Here is a 13314-nt window from a genome sequence, read left to right on the forward strand (position 1 = left end):
TCCCGGTGGCCCCGCCCCGCCGCCCTAGCCCCTCCCACTTTCCAAGGGCTCCTCCCCCTATCGGTCCCGTCCACTGGCAGACGGCCCCGCCTCCTCTCCCTGGGGCCCGCCCCTTTCCTCGGGCCCCGCCCCGCCCCTCCAGTCTCCTCCCCCCCGGTTTCCCTCCTGTGCGCACCCAGCGTGCACCCAGCGCGCAGGGCCCGCGGTGCCCAGCGCCCACCCACCCTGAGCCCCGCAACCCGCCGCCGCCTCGCCGCAGGGGCGCTGGGCTGGAGAGTAGGTTCGGCAGCCGCCTGGAATGCCAACCATTCTCTTCTCCCCTGGGCCCCCGACTTCTCTCTTCGCCCGCCCACTCTCATCTCCCGACCTTCCCGGTCCCTGGGTGCGGTGGGCGGCCTTCCTGCTGCGCCGGCGGCTGCGGGGTGGAGCGGGGCGCTGGACGCCGGGGCGTGGTTAACCTGGCGTTCCCTCCCACCCCGCCCCCGCCACAGTTCTCCGCTCCCCTGGGAGGCCCCGTTCTTCCTCACCGGCCGGGCTCTTCTTGACCTCTTGAAGGTCGCCTGCCTTTTAGGGGGCGCCGTCTAACGGATCTCCTTGCTTTCTCAGCTGCCCTTGGCTTCTTTTTCTTCCTGCTCTTCTTCCTCTTCCTCCACTCTGTCTCCCTCCTTTCTGCCCGCGCATCCAAAGCCCCTAGGTGCATCTAGCCCCGCACACCACAGGACAGGGATGGAGACCCTAGGGTTCGAGGGAATTCCTCTGTGCCACTTCCACACCTGTGCCCGCCTCTTCCCCCTCGAGGACCCGTCGGGGGAGGGAGAGGCAGTAGCGGGGGTCGAAACCCCCCAAACCTCGAAGTCTTCCATTTTCTGGCACTCCCCCCTCATTGAAGTCCCCCTTCCCATCTCAGACCCCCCCCCCCAACTCTGGCCTCTTTCAAGGGTCCGTCCGCCCCCTTGGACAGATTTGGGGGGAAGGTCACCAGAAACTCGTCCTCCACCCTTATTGGGGGAGAGAGGGCGAGGTAGCACAGTGTTGTACAACGAACCAGAAAGGCCCCCGGGGTGGGGGGGAGGGGGGCAGGGGGAGGGACGGGGGCTTTTAGTTTGCATCTTAAGTGGGAGGGGGGAGGGGGGACTGCAGCAGTTAACCTGTCTTTACGCAGCGATTTTTAACGAGGCCGGGGGGAGGGGGGCTTTGGGGTGGGGGAAGGGGTGGGGTGGGGGGCCTGGCTCTGTTATTTGCCGTGTATCATATGTAAATACCAACAGAAACTTCAATAAACTTTATTTCAAACACGTCTCCGCCTGCCCAGGGGGAGGGCATTGGATACAGGGTCTGGGTCCAGGTCTCTATAACCGCCAGGGGTCGGGGCCTCGCGTCCTGCAGAATAAGGTTAGATTGGTTTCTGTTTAAGTTGCCTCATCATCGTTATTAACAGCAACTCTTTATAATTCGGTGCGTGTAAAGCATGTAGGACAGCAAATGACACCCACCAGGACCAATAAAAATTAACTCTTGGTGTTAACCGTGACCACTTAGAGTACTGTTACTATTACTTGCCTTCCTTCTACGTTCATTGCTTCATTTAGTTTTCTCCCCAAGCCTTCACGTTGAGTTTGCTGAAGTCATTTTGCAGGTAGGGCCACGGAGGTGAAATGACTCACCCAGGGTCACAGGTGGAAACCCGGCAGAGGCAAAGCTGAAAGGAGATTCATCTGGTTCCAAAGCTTGAGCTTCCTTCCCCCTGCACTGGGAAACAGTGGGTCTTCTTAAGGCTTGATTCTGTCACTGTGCTGAGAAATCAATGCCACCACGCAGGGCGCATCTACTGTGAGCTGCACACTCCCCTCCTGTACTGGATCTCACGAGATGCTCCCAACAGCCCTGTATCAGAGGCTGCAAAGTGAGTCCTGAGATCTGTGATCTCGCCTGCTCCACTGAGGGACCGAAAACAGCCTGGATGCTTAACGAGCTGCTTCTTGAAGTGTCTTCCAGAGGAGACACAATGCTAGCCCTCTGGCTCTTTGCCTTGTCCGGGCTTAGCCTCTTGGGTACAAACAGGACAGCTCCGGCCGTCACCACCACACTTACCAAGCTACCATTAGGTGCCGGACTCTGCTGCTCGCTTTCCATGGGTTCTCCCAAACCTCCTGGGAACGAGGCTTTGCAGACGACCCCACTTTGCAGATGAACCGGCACTGGGCACTCCCCTCGGGGAACTGAGATCACCCAGCCGGTAAGGAGCAAAGACTTTCCACCCAGGCCTGTCCGATCCCAGAACCTACTCTCTCTCTCTCTCTCTCTCAGCCACTATGTTTCACTACCACGACTTTGATGCAAACTCATTCTGTGACCTTGAGAAGTCTTTTAAACTCTAGGGCTTCAGTTACTTTTTTTTGTAGAAAGGAAGGGGGATGGGCTAGAAGGACTCCAAATCCCTCTGGAACAGGGAGAGTGGCAGGGGCAGGTTAGCAGGAAAGTAAGATTCAGCAGGATCAGACTCCCTGAGGGAAATACTCTGAGTCATTTCCAATGATTTCAGGAATTTCTGGAGGTCATGCTTGAGAGCTGGGGTGGAAAGATGTTTCAGCTTCTTGGTCAAGACGAATTGATTCCTAGTGGCAGGCTGGAGCTCCGTGTTGAGAAAGATTCTGCATATCTGCTCAGTGGGAAAGGATCTCCCATTGATTGGTGCTGTCTTGCCCACAGGAAGGGTAGTTTCAGCGCAAGTGCTGGCTATTTGCAAATTTTGTCCAGAATTTGACAACCTAGCTTCCTAAATGTATACCTTCCTTTTTTTATTTTTTTTTTTTAAAGAACCAAGCTAGCTTTTCATTTTCTTTTGTTTTGTGTTTTTTACATTTTGAAAATGGAATGGGATCTTAAAGATTAAAGATTTGCTTATCTTTAAAAAAAAAAACGTGGGGCGCCTGGGTGGCGCAGTCGGTTAAGCGTCCGACTTCAGCCAGGTCACGATCTCGCGGTCCGTGAGTTCGAGCCCCGCGTCGGGCTCTGGGCTGATGGCTCAGAGCCTGGAGCCTGTTTCCGATTCTGTGTCTCCCTCTCTCTCTGCCCCTCCCCCGTTCATGCTCTGTCTCTCTCTGTCCCAAAATAAATAAAAAACGTTGAAAAAAAAATTAAAAAAAAAAACGTTGTGAGAGGCGCTTGGGTGGCTCAGTCAGCTGAGGGTCTGACTTGGATTCAGGTTGTGATCTCTCGGTTTGTGAGTTCAAGCCCCGTGTCAGGCTCTGTGCTGACAGCTCAGAGCCTGGAGCCTGCTTCAGAATCTGTGTCTCCCTCTCTCTCTCTGCCTGCCCCCTGCTCATGCTCTCTCTCTCTCTTTCAAAAATAGCTAAACATTATAAATAAATGAATAAATAAATACATGCTGTGAAAAGTCAGTCCTACTTCTGACTTCTTGAACTCCAGAAGTCCCCCTTGCCCTGAATTATCTTCTTACCATGTATAATTTCAACATTACTATATGCATATGAAGGTATTTACACATGTGTTTCAATCCGCCCAGGTATGGAGCCCATATATATTTATTTGACACAGCATTTATCATTTTATACACATAGTTCTGCACCTTCCAATTGCACATGGCCAAGTATTGTGGAGAATCAGTATCAGTTATGTAACTCTACCTTATTGTTTTTCAAGGATGCTTAATAAGGATAGTTTGCATAAATTAATTGCATAATTTATTGAGTGTTTTCTACATGCCAACCACTTTGCATTCAATAACCCAAGGAAGTTGCTGCCTTTTATTTTCATCCCCATTTTATAAATGAGATCCTGGAGGCACCGAGAGATAAATTAACCTTCTCCTGGTCACACAGCTGGTAAGTGATCGAGCTAAGGTTTGAATCCTGGGAGTCTCTTAGCTTAACCACTAAGTTGTATAACTGACTATGCTGGAACCACATAATTCCATCTATTTACTTATCTTTTTTGTTTGTTTTTAAATGTTTCTTTTTTTAATTTATTTTTGAGAGAGAGAGACAGAGAGAGCACAAGCAGGGGAGGGGCAGAGGGAGAGGGAGAGAGAGAATCCCAAGTAGGCTCCATGCTGTCAGCGCAGAGCCTGATGTGGGGCTCAAACTCACGAACCCTGAAATCATGACGTGAGCTGGAGCTGGATGCTTAACCGACTGAGCCACCCAGGTGCACCAGATTTTCAAAAATATAAGCCAGGTGCCCGGGTGGTTCAGTCAGCGAAGGCTCCAACTTTGGCTGAGCTCATGATCTCTCCGTCTGTGAGTTGGAGCCCCGCATCGCATCAGGCTCTCTGCTGTCAGCACAGACCCTGCTTCAGATCCTCTGTCCCCTTGTCTTCTGCCCCTCCCCCATTCTCTCACTGTCTCAAAAACAAATTAAAACATTTATATACATTTATAGGGGCTCCTAGGTGGCGCAGTCGGTTAAGCGTCCGGCTTCAGCCAGGTCACGATCTCGCGGTCCGTGAGTTCGAGCCCCGCGTCAGGCTCTGGGCTGATGGCTCGGAGCCTGAAGCCTGGTTCCGATTCTGTGTCTCCCTCTCTCTCTGCCCCTCCCCCGTTCATGCTCTGTCTCTCTCTGTCCCAAAAATAAATAAAAACGTTGAAAAAAATATATATGTATATACATTTATAAATATGTACTTACATAAGCCAACACCATTATATATTTTTTGCTTGGGAAAATACAGTTATTTTCACTAAAATAAGTTGTCTATGTAAGCATGCAATGAGTTTACTATTATTTTGCTGAAATCAAGACAGATTTTTACATCTCCTCTGTTTGGATTTTGAATACGTAATGTATCGATAGACATAACACACATAACCAAACGCTTCTGGGGTGCCTGCAATTTTTTTTTAAAAGTATATGTATTTATTTTGAGAGAGAGAGACCAGGGGAGGGGCAGAGAGAGAGAGAGAGACAGAGAGAATCCCAAGCAGGCTCTGTGCTGTGAAACTCACGAACCATGAGATCATGACTTGAGTCAAAAAGTCCAGAGTCAGATGCTTAACCAACTGAGCCACCCAGGCGCCCCAGGTCCCCTGCAATTAAAAAAAAAAAAAATGTTTTTTAAAAATATGTATTTATTTTTGAGAGAGAGAGAGAGAGAGAGAGAGAGAGAGAGAGTGGGAGAGGGGCAGACAGAGAGGAAGACATAGAATATGAAGCAGGCTCCAGGCTCCGAGCTGCAGCACGGAACCTGATGCTGGGTTCAAACTCACGAATCCTGAAATCATGAGTCAGAAATCCTGAATCCAGAAATCCAAAAATCCAGAGTCAGACGCTTAACTGACTGAGCCCCCCCCCCCAATTTTTAAGCATATAGAGGGGTCCTGAGACCAAACACGTTAAGCATTGTGGCTGTATGTCATGGAGGCAAACAGCCTGTCAGATGTAGAGATTCACGTCATTTTTTTCAGTGGCTGTGTGTGTCCCTTGAATGGAGATAACTCATTTTAGCAATAAACTCATTTTTGTTATAAATGTAATACCTAGTCATGAATTTCAAATTTAAGCAGCAGAGAAGGATAGGAAGAAAAAAAGTACCTTTCATCTTTTTACTGATCTCAACCCCAGCTTCACTTCCCAGAGGGAGTGATTGTTATCAGTTTCCTTTTGTCTAGTAGGCAGCCCTCCACCTGGGTGATGATGCCCCCCGGGGGGGGGGGGTGGTAGGGGGGACATCAGGCCATGTCTGAGGGCATTTTTGGATGTCATCCTTGGGAGGGGGTGCTGTTGGCCTCCCATGGGGTGGGTGGAGGCCAGGGATGTTGCTGGACACCCTCTAGTGCACAGAATGACGGGCCAGCACAAAGAATGACCTGGTCCAAGATGGGACTAGTGCTCAGGTCGAGGAAACCGGCTTTAGACAATATCCATGCATTCATATACTCTGTCTTGCTTTTTCACAATTTTTATTGACACAAGTGAGATTTTGCTAAATCTGTCAATAGGCAGTGACCCTTGTAGGGGACTCAAGGTCCCTTTGGGAAACGGAGAAAAGCCGTGGACCCCCAGAAAAGAGCACCCACATTCACACAATTTCATCAGCAATTTCCAGAGCTTCACAGATACCCTAAAAACCCTGCAGAATTCCCAGGATGTGTGATTTTGAATCATGGTCCCAGGACCTCCCATCTGCAATGAGATCACTTCCCTCACCCCCTCCCCACCTTTACAGACAAGCAGATAAAGTGCCCAGAGCACAGTATTTGATTCTGGGTCCCTCAGGGAGGCAAGGAAAAGCAAGCATTGGAACTCAGGCCACCTGATTCCTCAACACTGGAATATTTCCACTTCACCCTGAATGAGGACGTTTGAGAAACGCTGATCTTCTCTTCCTGGTACAGCGGGAAAACATGCCACCACCACTCTGTTCCTCTTGAGAAAACACAAAGGCCCCAGCTGTTGTTGACCAGATATGCTCAAGCACCTGGGAGAACGCTCACTCAGGATATGAGGCGGGGAGAGGGGTCGGACAGGGATGGGAGGTTGTAATTGGCTGCCGGAGGACTCTAGAATATGTATCCGCTTGTTCCCGGAGTCTTTTGCTCCTTCCTCCATCCATCTGTCTGTCCATCCATTCAGCACCTGCAGACTGAGACTTCCGGTCTACCAAAACCAAACTGGGCACTGGGGATATGGTGCCTGTCTTGAATAGTCCCTGGCTCTACTGGAGGGTGGGGGACAGACCGACAAGCCAATCACAATGCAGAGTGACTGTGCTTTAATGGGGGGCACTCCAGGGCGAGGTACAGCTGTCTCCTCTGATGCAGCCTTGGGAAGTCAGGGAAGGCTTCCTGGAGGAAGAAGCATTTCAGTTGAACCTTCATGTTGGAGATGGAAGAAGATTCCAGTAGGTGGAAGGAGATGGAAGGAGATTCCAGGCCGGGGAGCCACGCTCAGGAACCTCAAAAGTGCTAAGGAGCTGGGCAGAGTAGGGGAATCCACTCTGTTTGTGGGAGGCAGTTGTGAGGATGGCATGAGACAAGGCTGGAATCCAGGGAGGAGAGGGCCCTGCACACGGGGACTGGCTGGTTGTTGGGAGTGATGGCCAGGGAGTTATGGAGAGGGGGCATTAACGCAACACTGGCTGAGCATCCATAGCGACCTTCACAGTGCAGCCTGCTTTACAGAGTCTTTCAGTTACCCATTGCCGCGTAACAAAAAACACAAATGCCGTGGCTTAAAGCAGCATCTATTTCTTATCTGACACTTTCCACGGCTCAGGAACCCGGCACAGTGCAGGGAGGTCTTCTGCTCAGGGTCTCCCAAGGCTGCAGTCAGGATGCCAACTGGCTGTGTCCTCATCTGGGAGTTCAGTTAGGGAGGGATCCACTCCCAAGCTCCCTCGGGAGATAGGAATCATTTCCTTGTGGTCATACGACTGACGTTTCTGTGCTCTGGGTAGCAGGATGGCCCTCTCTGGAGCAGGATGGTTTGGGTTTGCTCCTGCAGGACAGCAGGAGAATCCCTTGCTCTGAATCACTCTGACTTCTCGACCATTTGAAAAGAGATCACCTGATTAGGTTAGGCCCACCCAGGATAATCTCCCTTTTGATTAACTACAAGTCAGTTTATTTGCGGACCTTAATTACACGTGCAAAATCCCTTCACCTTGCCATATAATGTTACCTAATCACGAAAATGACACCCCACCCTACTCACAAATCTTGCCCAGACTCAAAGGGAGGGGATCCTACAGGGTGTATACCGCAGGGGGTGGGGGGGTGGGCAGGAATCTTAGGATCTTCTTAGGGGTCATTTTGGAGTTCTACCAACCACTTGGGATCAAGGGAAGTAAGGGTGGAGGACCTTCTCAAGCTAGGGGCTTAGCAGACTTATCTCTGAGTCGACAGCCTACAGGTCTCTAGGTTAAACCTACGGGAAACCTTGGATAATGTGACACGACTTTATGAGCAAACTTAGGAATGAGATCTGAAAGAGGCCATAACCTGCACCTTCCGGGGGCGCCTGGGTGGCTCAGTCGGTTAAGCATCGGACTTCAGCTCAGGTCATGATCTCACAGCTCGTGAGTTCGAGCCCCTTGTCAGGCTCTGTGCTGACAGCTCAGAGCCTGGAGCCTGCTTCTGATTGGATTCTATACCTTCCTTTCTCTCTGTTCCTCCCCAGCTCACGCTCCCTCTCTCTTTCTCTCTTAAAAATAAATAAACATTAAAAAAATAAAATAAGAAATTAAAAAACAAAAAAACCCTGCACTTTCTGTGACACTCCTTCTGAGGGGTCCTTCCATGAACAGAAAAGTTGGTCACTGGGTCTATCAAAATAAATAAATAAATAAACTAATTAATTAATAGAAAATAAAAAGAAATTAAAAAACAAACAAATAAAAAAAAAAACAAACCTGCACCTTCAGTGACACTCCTTCTGACGGGTCCTTCCACGGACAGAAGGGTTGACCACTGGGTCTAACATTTGTATCTTACAACACAAAGTCCAGAGGTGATATCTCATTTCTCCAGAGGACAAGTAAACAGAGGAGGCAGAATTCCACCCCTAGGTACATGCCCAAGAGATGTGAACACATATGTCCATGGAAAAACTCACACACAAATGTTCACAGCAGTATGTGTACAAAGGCCAAAATGGGAGACGACCCAAATGCCCGATGGATAAGTAAAACATAATGTATCCTTACAATGGAATAATATTCATCAAGAAAAGGAAATGAAGTCCTGATATATGTTACAGCATGGGTGAACCTTGGAAACATTGTGCTAAGTAAAAAGTCAGACACAAATAAACAAATATTGTGTGATTCCATTGATATGAAATGTTCAGACCAGGCCAACCTATACAGCCAGAAAGTAGCTTAGTGATTGCCTAGGGCTAGGATAGGGTGTGGGGGGCTGGGCGATGGGGACGATGACCAAGTCAAGGTTACTCCTTGGGCTCAGAAGGATGCTCTGCAATGATCTAAACTTGATGGTTGCCCTATTCTATGATTACACGAAAAGCCATTGAGTTATATACACTTTTCTTGGGTGAATTATATGGTATGTGGATTCTATCTCAATAAAGCTGCTGACAAGAAACCAGATATATGGTCTCTGAGGCAAGAAATCATGATGTAAATAAAGTCTATCACTTACTGCCTCAAAATTAACCAGTAGAAGAGCTAAAAATATTTATATGGGGAGGAAGGAAGGGAAAAGTGAGGTCTACATGAGTTAAATCCTTATCTATCAGAGAAAAGGAATCTAGAATGTATAATGCTGACACATTCAGAAGATAATTATTATTTACTTCCTTATTTAGGAAGTAAGAGAAGAAACAGCTAAAAACATGCAAAGGCTTTTCCAATAAGGAACAAGATTTGAGGTGGGACAGACTAAATTCTTTTTTTTTTTTAAGTTTATTTATTTATTTTGAGAGAGAGAGAGAGAGGGAGGGAGAAGGGGCGAGCAGGGGAGGGGCAGAGAGGGAGGGAGAGAAGGAGAAACCCAGGCAGGGTCCTCACTGTCAGCACATAGCCCCATGCAGGGCTCGGGCTCAGGAACTCTGAGTTCATGACCTGAGCTGAAATTAAGACCGACTGAGCCACCCTCTGGGCACCCCTGGGTTCTTTTTATTATACCCCTTGCTCCTGGCATCCGGTGGGTAGAGTCTGTGGATGGATGCTGGTGAACATTCTGAAGTGGCCTGGGATGCCACCCCCCCACTCCCCCAAGAGAAATACCCAGCTAGCATCACTGGTTCTAGGTTTAGAAACCCTGGCTTGTTTTATTACCCTCATCGTTGTGTTCACCCTTCGAAGGTTTCTGTTTTTTGTTGTTTATTTTTAGCAGAGAAAACAGCGCAGGCTCACCGCACTTCCTACCTTCCTGATGTGCTGACCTCTCTGTCTCAGTTTACACATCTTGAAAATGGGGGCTAACCGCAGAAGCTGGAGGACCAAGTCGATGCCTGCAAATGACTTTGAGTCCGTAATATTTAGCGTTCAATTTATGTCGGTTACCGTTATTGTGCACAGCTGCGTCCCTCTCCCTGGCAAAAGAGCAGAAGAGGGACAAATAATTCTCGAATGAATGAATTCCAGGCCCCTTCCCTTGAGGCTGGTGCTTCCTTGCTTCTAAACCAGGGGTGTCAGAATGCCTCTCTAAACTCCCCCCCCTCCCCTGGGGGGGGGGCATGGTGAGAATTAAGTAATCTGACCTCTGGAAACTCCATTGGAAATGTGAGATGTTGTGTACAGAAGGCTCTGGCTCCTCTGGGGGAGCGGATTGGATGAGTGGGGAACACAGGTTTTCTCTGTCTCCACCAGTCCCCAAAAGGGAGGACCTGTTCCCCCAAAACGGCATGTTAAGTGGCTCTGAAGTTCACCCACTGCTGACCACCCCTGTCAATTCCCACAAAGAAACTGCTTCATCTCCAACTCTGCCTTTTATTCCCTGAGTGGTTTGGGCAAATCACGATACATCTCCGAGCCTCAGTTTGCTCATCTGTAATATGGGAATGTCAGTGTCCACATTGCAAGGATTCCGTAAGAATTCCGGGAGACAAGGAAGCTTGCAAACTGCCTAGCCCAAGTCTGTGGTCATGGCCAGCTTTTGGTTTTGGATAGCATTTGCCTGAGGTCACAGCCCAGAACAAACTGCTGGTGTAGAGCAGTGCACAAGACCTTGTCTCACCGACGTTCTCGATTAATTGGAGGGGGGTTTTGTTCCCATAATCACCGAGTCTAGAAAGGAGGAAATGTTTTGCCCAAGGTCACAGGGTGGCTACGGCCATCTCTGAGATTTGAGTCCAAAACCAAACTTTCTGACTCTCATCTCAGATTTTTCCACCCCCTGGCTACTGGCTAGTTCTGTAACTCCAACCATCATTATTCTTAAAACTTGCAAAGCTGTCCCACCCAACCCCAGGCAGATTTCTTTGAGGCATATTTCCACCCGAGCTTCTCATACTGTTTCCCCCCTCATGCCAGTCCCCATCTTGGGGGGTGGGCGGGAATCTAACTCTTTGAGCTAGGGGCAGGTAGGGGGTGAAATGAAAATTAAAAATATATATATATTGGTGAAACTCAAAGGGCTTGCTATCCTGGTAAATTGAATCGAATGGAATTTTATTTTCAGGGGCTCTTTGCCCTTGGCAGTTGTGGGGGGTGGGGAGGAGGCCCGGGAAGTTGAGCTTTCCCTTGGATTTGGGGAAAGGGGACAGCTCCTGGGGTCCTTTTGGAAAGGCCCTCCCCTCATTTCCGGCGCCGCTGCCAGCCTTGGCTGGGCGCCTGGATCCTGTTGCTATGGCGACAGGAAGAGGCGGTGGCGGCGAAAAGCGATGCTGTGGAGAGAAGGAGGCTAGTGGGGGTGGGGTGGTGGCTTTGGAATGGGGATGGGGGCAGGGATGGGGGCTGGGGATGTGGTGGGGGAGGGGGCGCGGGTGGCCTCGATCTCTGACCTCCTTCATCCATCGGAGCCTGGCCCCTCTCCTGTTTCCTCCAGCTTGCTTCTGATGCCTCCTCAGTCTCTCTCTGTCTCTCGTTCCCGGGGTCTCTCCCAGGCAGGCTCTCTCCACCTCTCTCTCTCTTTCCTTCTGCACCGGCTTTTCTGTGTCCAGGCATCTTCTGCCACTCAGAACCTTCTCCCCTAAATTTCTTTTATTATTCACTCTCTTGTCCGCTCTCTCTCTCTCCATTTTTCTCTCTCTAAATCATCCTTCTCTCTATTAAGACCTTGCCCCCACCCCCCAATTTCTCTCTCCCTTTCTCTGTTTTGTTCTCTCCCCCATCCTCAGTCTCTGTCTGTCTCTCCCCATCTGTCTCTCCTCCCCCTCTCTGGATGACTCTGTCCCTGTCTCTTCTTTCCTTCTGTTATCCCATCCTGACCCCCCCCCCTCATCCTCTCCCTTACCCCATCCCCCATCTGTCCCCCAGTCTCTTGGTTTCTCTCTTTGTGTCTCTGTCTCTGTCCCCTTCTCTCTCTGGATATTTCTCTGTGTGTGTCTCTCTCTCCAACTTCCTTCTGCTACCAGCCGCTGCCTCCCCCAAATTTCTCCCTCCCCCATTTCTGTTTCACAGTCTCTGGGTTTCTCTCTTTCCGCTTCTCCTTGTCTCTCTGTGTCTCTCTCCCTCCCTCTCTGGGTCTCTCTCTCTCTTTTCCCTCAGCTTCCTTCTGCCACCCAGACCCTGCCCCCCAATCGTTTCCCTCCCCCCACCTCCTCTCTGTGGCTCCCCCATCCCCAGCGGCTCCCCTCCCCCTCCCTCCCTCCTCCCTCCCTCTCTCGTCCTCCAGCTCCGCACTTTACCCAGCGACACGGGAACCAAATTGTCTCCTCACCTTTTTTTTTTTTTTCATCCCGACCCCCACTCCCTTGGGGCCCGAGCTAAGAGCGGCCCCTCAGCCTCCCCTCCCACCTCAACACCCCCCAACCAGGTCGGACGCCTGGGTCCCTCGCTGCTGGGGGAGGGGGAGCAGTGAGAACTGGGAGCCACCAGGGTTTTTCTGGGGGGGGTGCAGGCAGGGGGGCTCATCGTCCCCCTCCCCAGTGCATCGGAGAGTTGACCTATCGTTAACAGAGGTGAGACAGATCTTTTTATTAATCGGAGGTGGGTGGATGTACAAGGAAGGTTCTGTGACCCCCCTAATTCTGGAGGAAGGAGCCAGCCCCTTCAGAGGGAGAAGGGCTGGTGACCCCTGTCATATCCGGAAGCTTTAGAATTGGGGGTCCCCTGCTCCCTCCTCCTTTGCTGCCACTGACAGATGGACTAAAGGAAGAGTCCCTAAAACCAAACAGATTGCCCCTCAAATCGACAGAATGAAAAGATCTTCAAATCTTTTTTTGATGGGAGAATTTCCCTCACTTACCCCGTTTCCATCCCCTGCTGATCCTGGGTTGTGGGGGGCCCAGCTGGGGGAGGGGTACACTTCGGGGTCATGGGATCACTCCGGGGGGGGGGGGAAGCAGAGATTTGCTAGGACAGTTGAGGTGGTGGTGCTGGTGGTGAGGGGCACAGATGGGGGCGAAGGAGCCAGTAGATAAGAAGAGGAAACTCGGCATCCATCTGGAGAGGAAGGAGGAAGGGGCCAGAACCAAGGACAGGGGCTGGGGGCCATGAGTGTCCAGTGGGCTGATGGAGGGGACGGTAGGGGCTTCGTGTGGGCAGCTGAGTGGAGGTGGGGGAGGGAACACTCGTGTGGGGCACTAGGCCCAGTTGCCATGGAGACACCCCCCATAGACAACCTTTTTCAGTAGCCCCTCCTAAGAGCAGACCCAGGCGGGGCCAGCTGATGGGGGTGGAAAAGGCCAAGGTCACCCTGATGCTAGGACCCAGGGTTTCTTCTGTTTTCTCCT

The 13314-nt window shown here is 50.5% G+C and overlaps 1 long non-coding RNA gene across 2 annotated transcripts; it reads right to left on the minus strand.

Annotated features, from left to right (window-relative positions):
- Window positions 1-5901: 5901 nt before the first annotated feature.
- LOC147573830 (uncharacterized) lies at window positions 5902-11850 on the minus strand. Of its 2 annotated transcripts, none has more exons than XR_015245049.1 (3): window positions 11422-11850; window positions 9862-10011; window positions 5902-7455 (listed from the first exon to the last, which is right to left on the minus strand). It is a non-coding gene; the product is annotated as an uncharacterized LOC147573830 (long non-coding RNA). The 2 variants fall into 2 exon arrangements; XR_015245048.1 differs by having other exon boundaries at window positions 5902-7497.
- Between the last annotated feature and the right edge of the window lie 1464 nt (window positions 11851-13314).

The sequence above is a fragment of the Puma concolor genome, chromosome E2 (assembly GCF_028749965.1).
Source record: "Puma concolor isolate L17-30 chromosome E2, mPumCon1.1.hap2, whole genome shotgun sequence".
NCBI classification, from domain to species: Eukaryota; Metazoa; Chordata; class Mammalia; order Carnivora; family Felidae; genus Puma; species Puma concolor.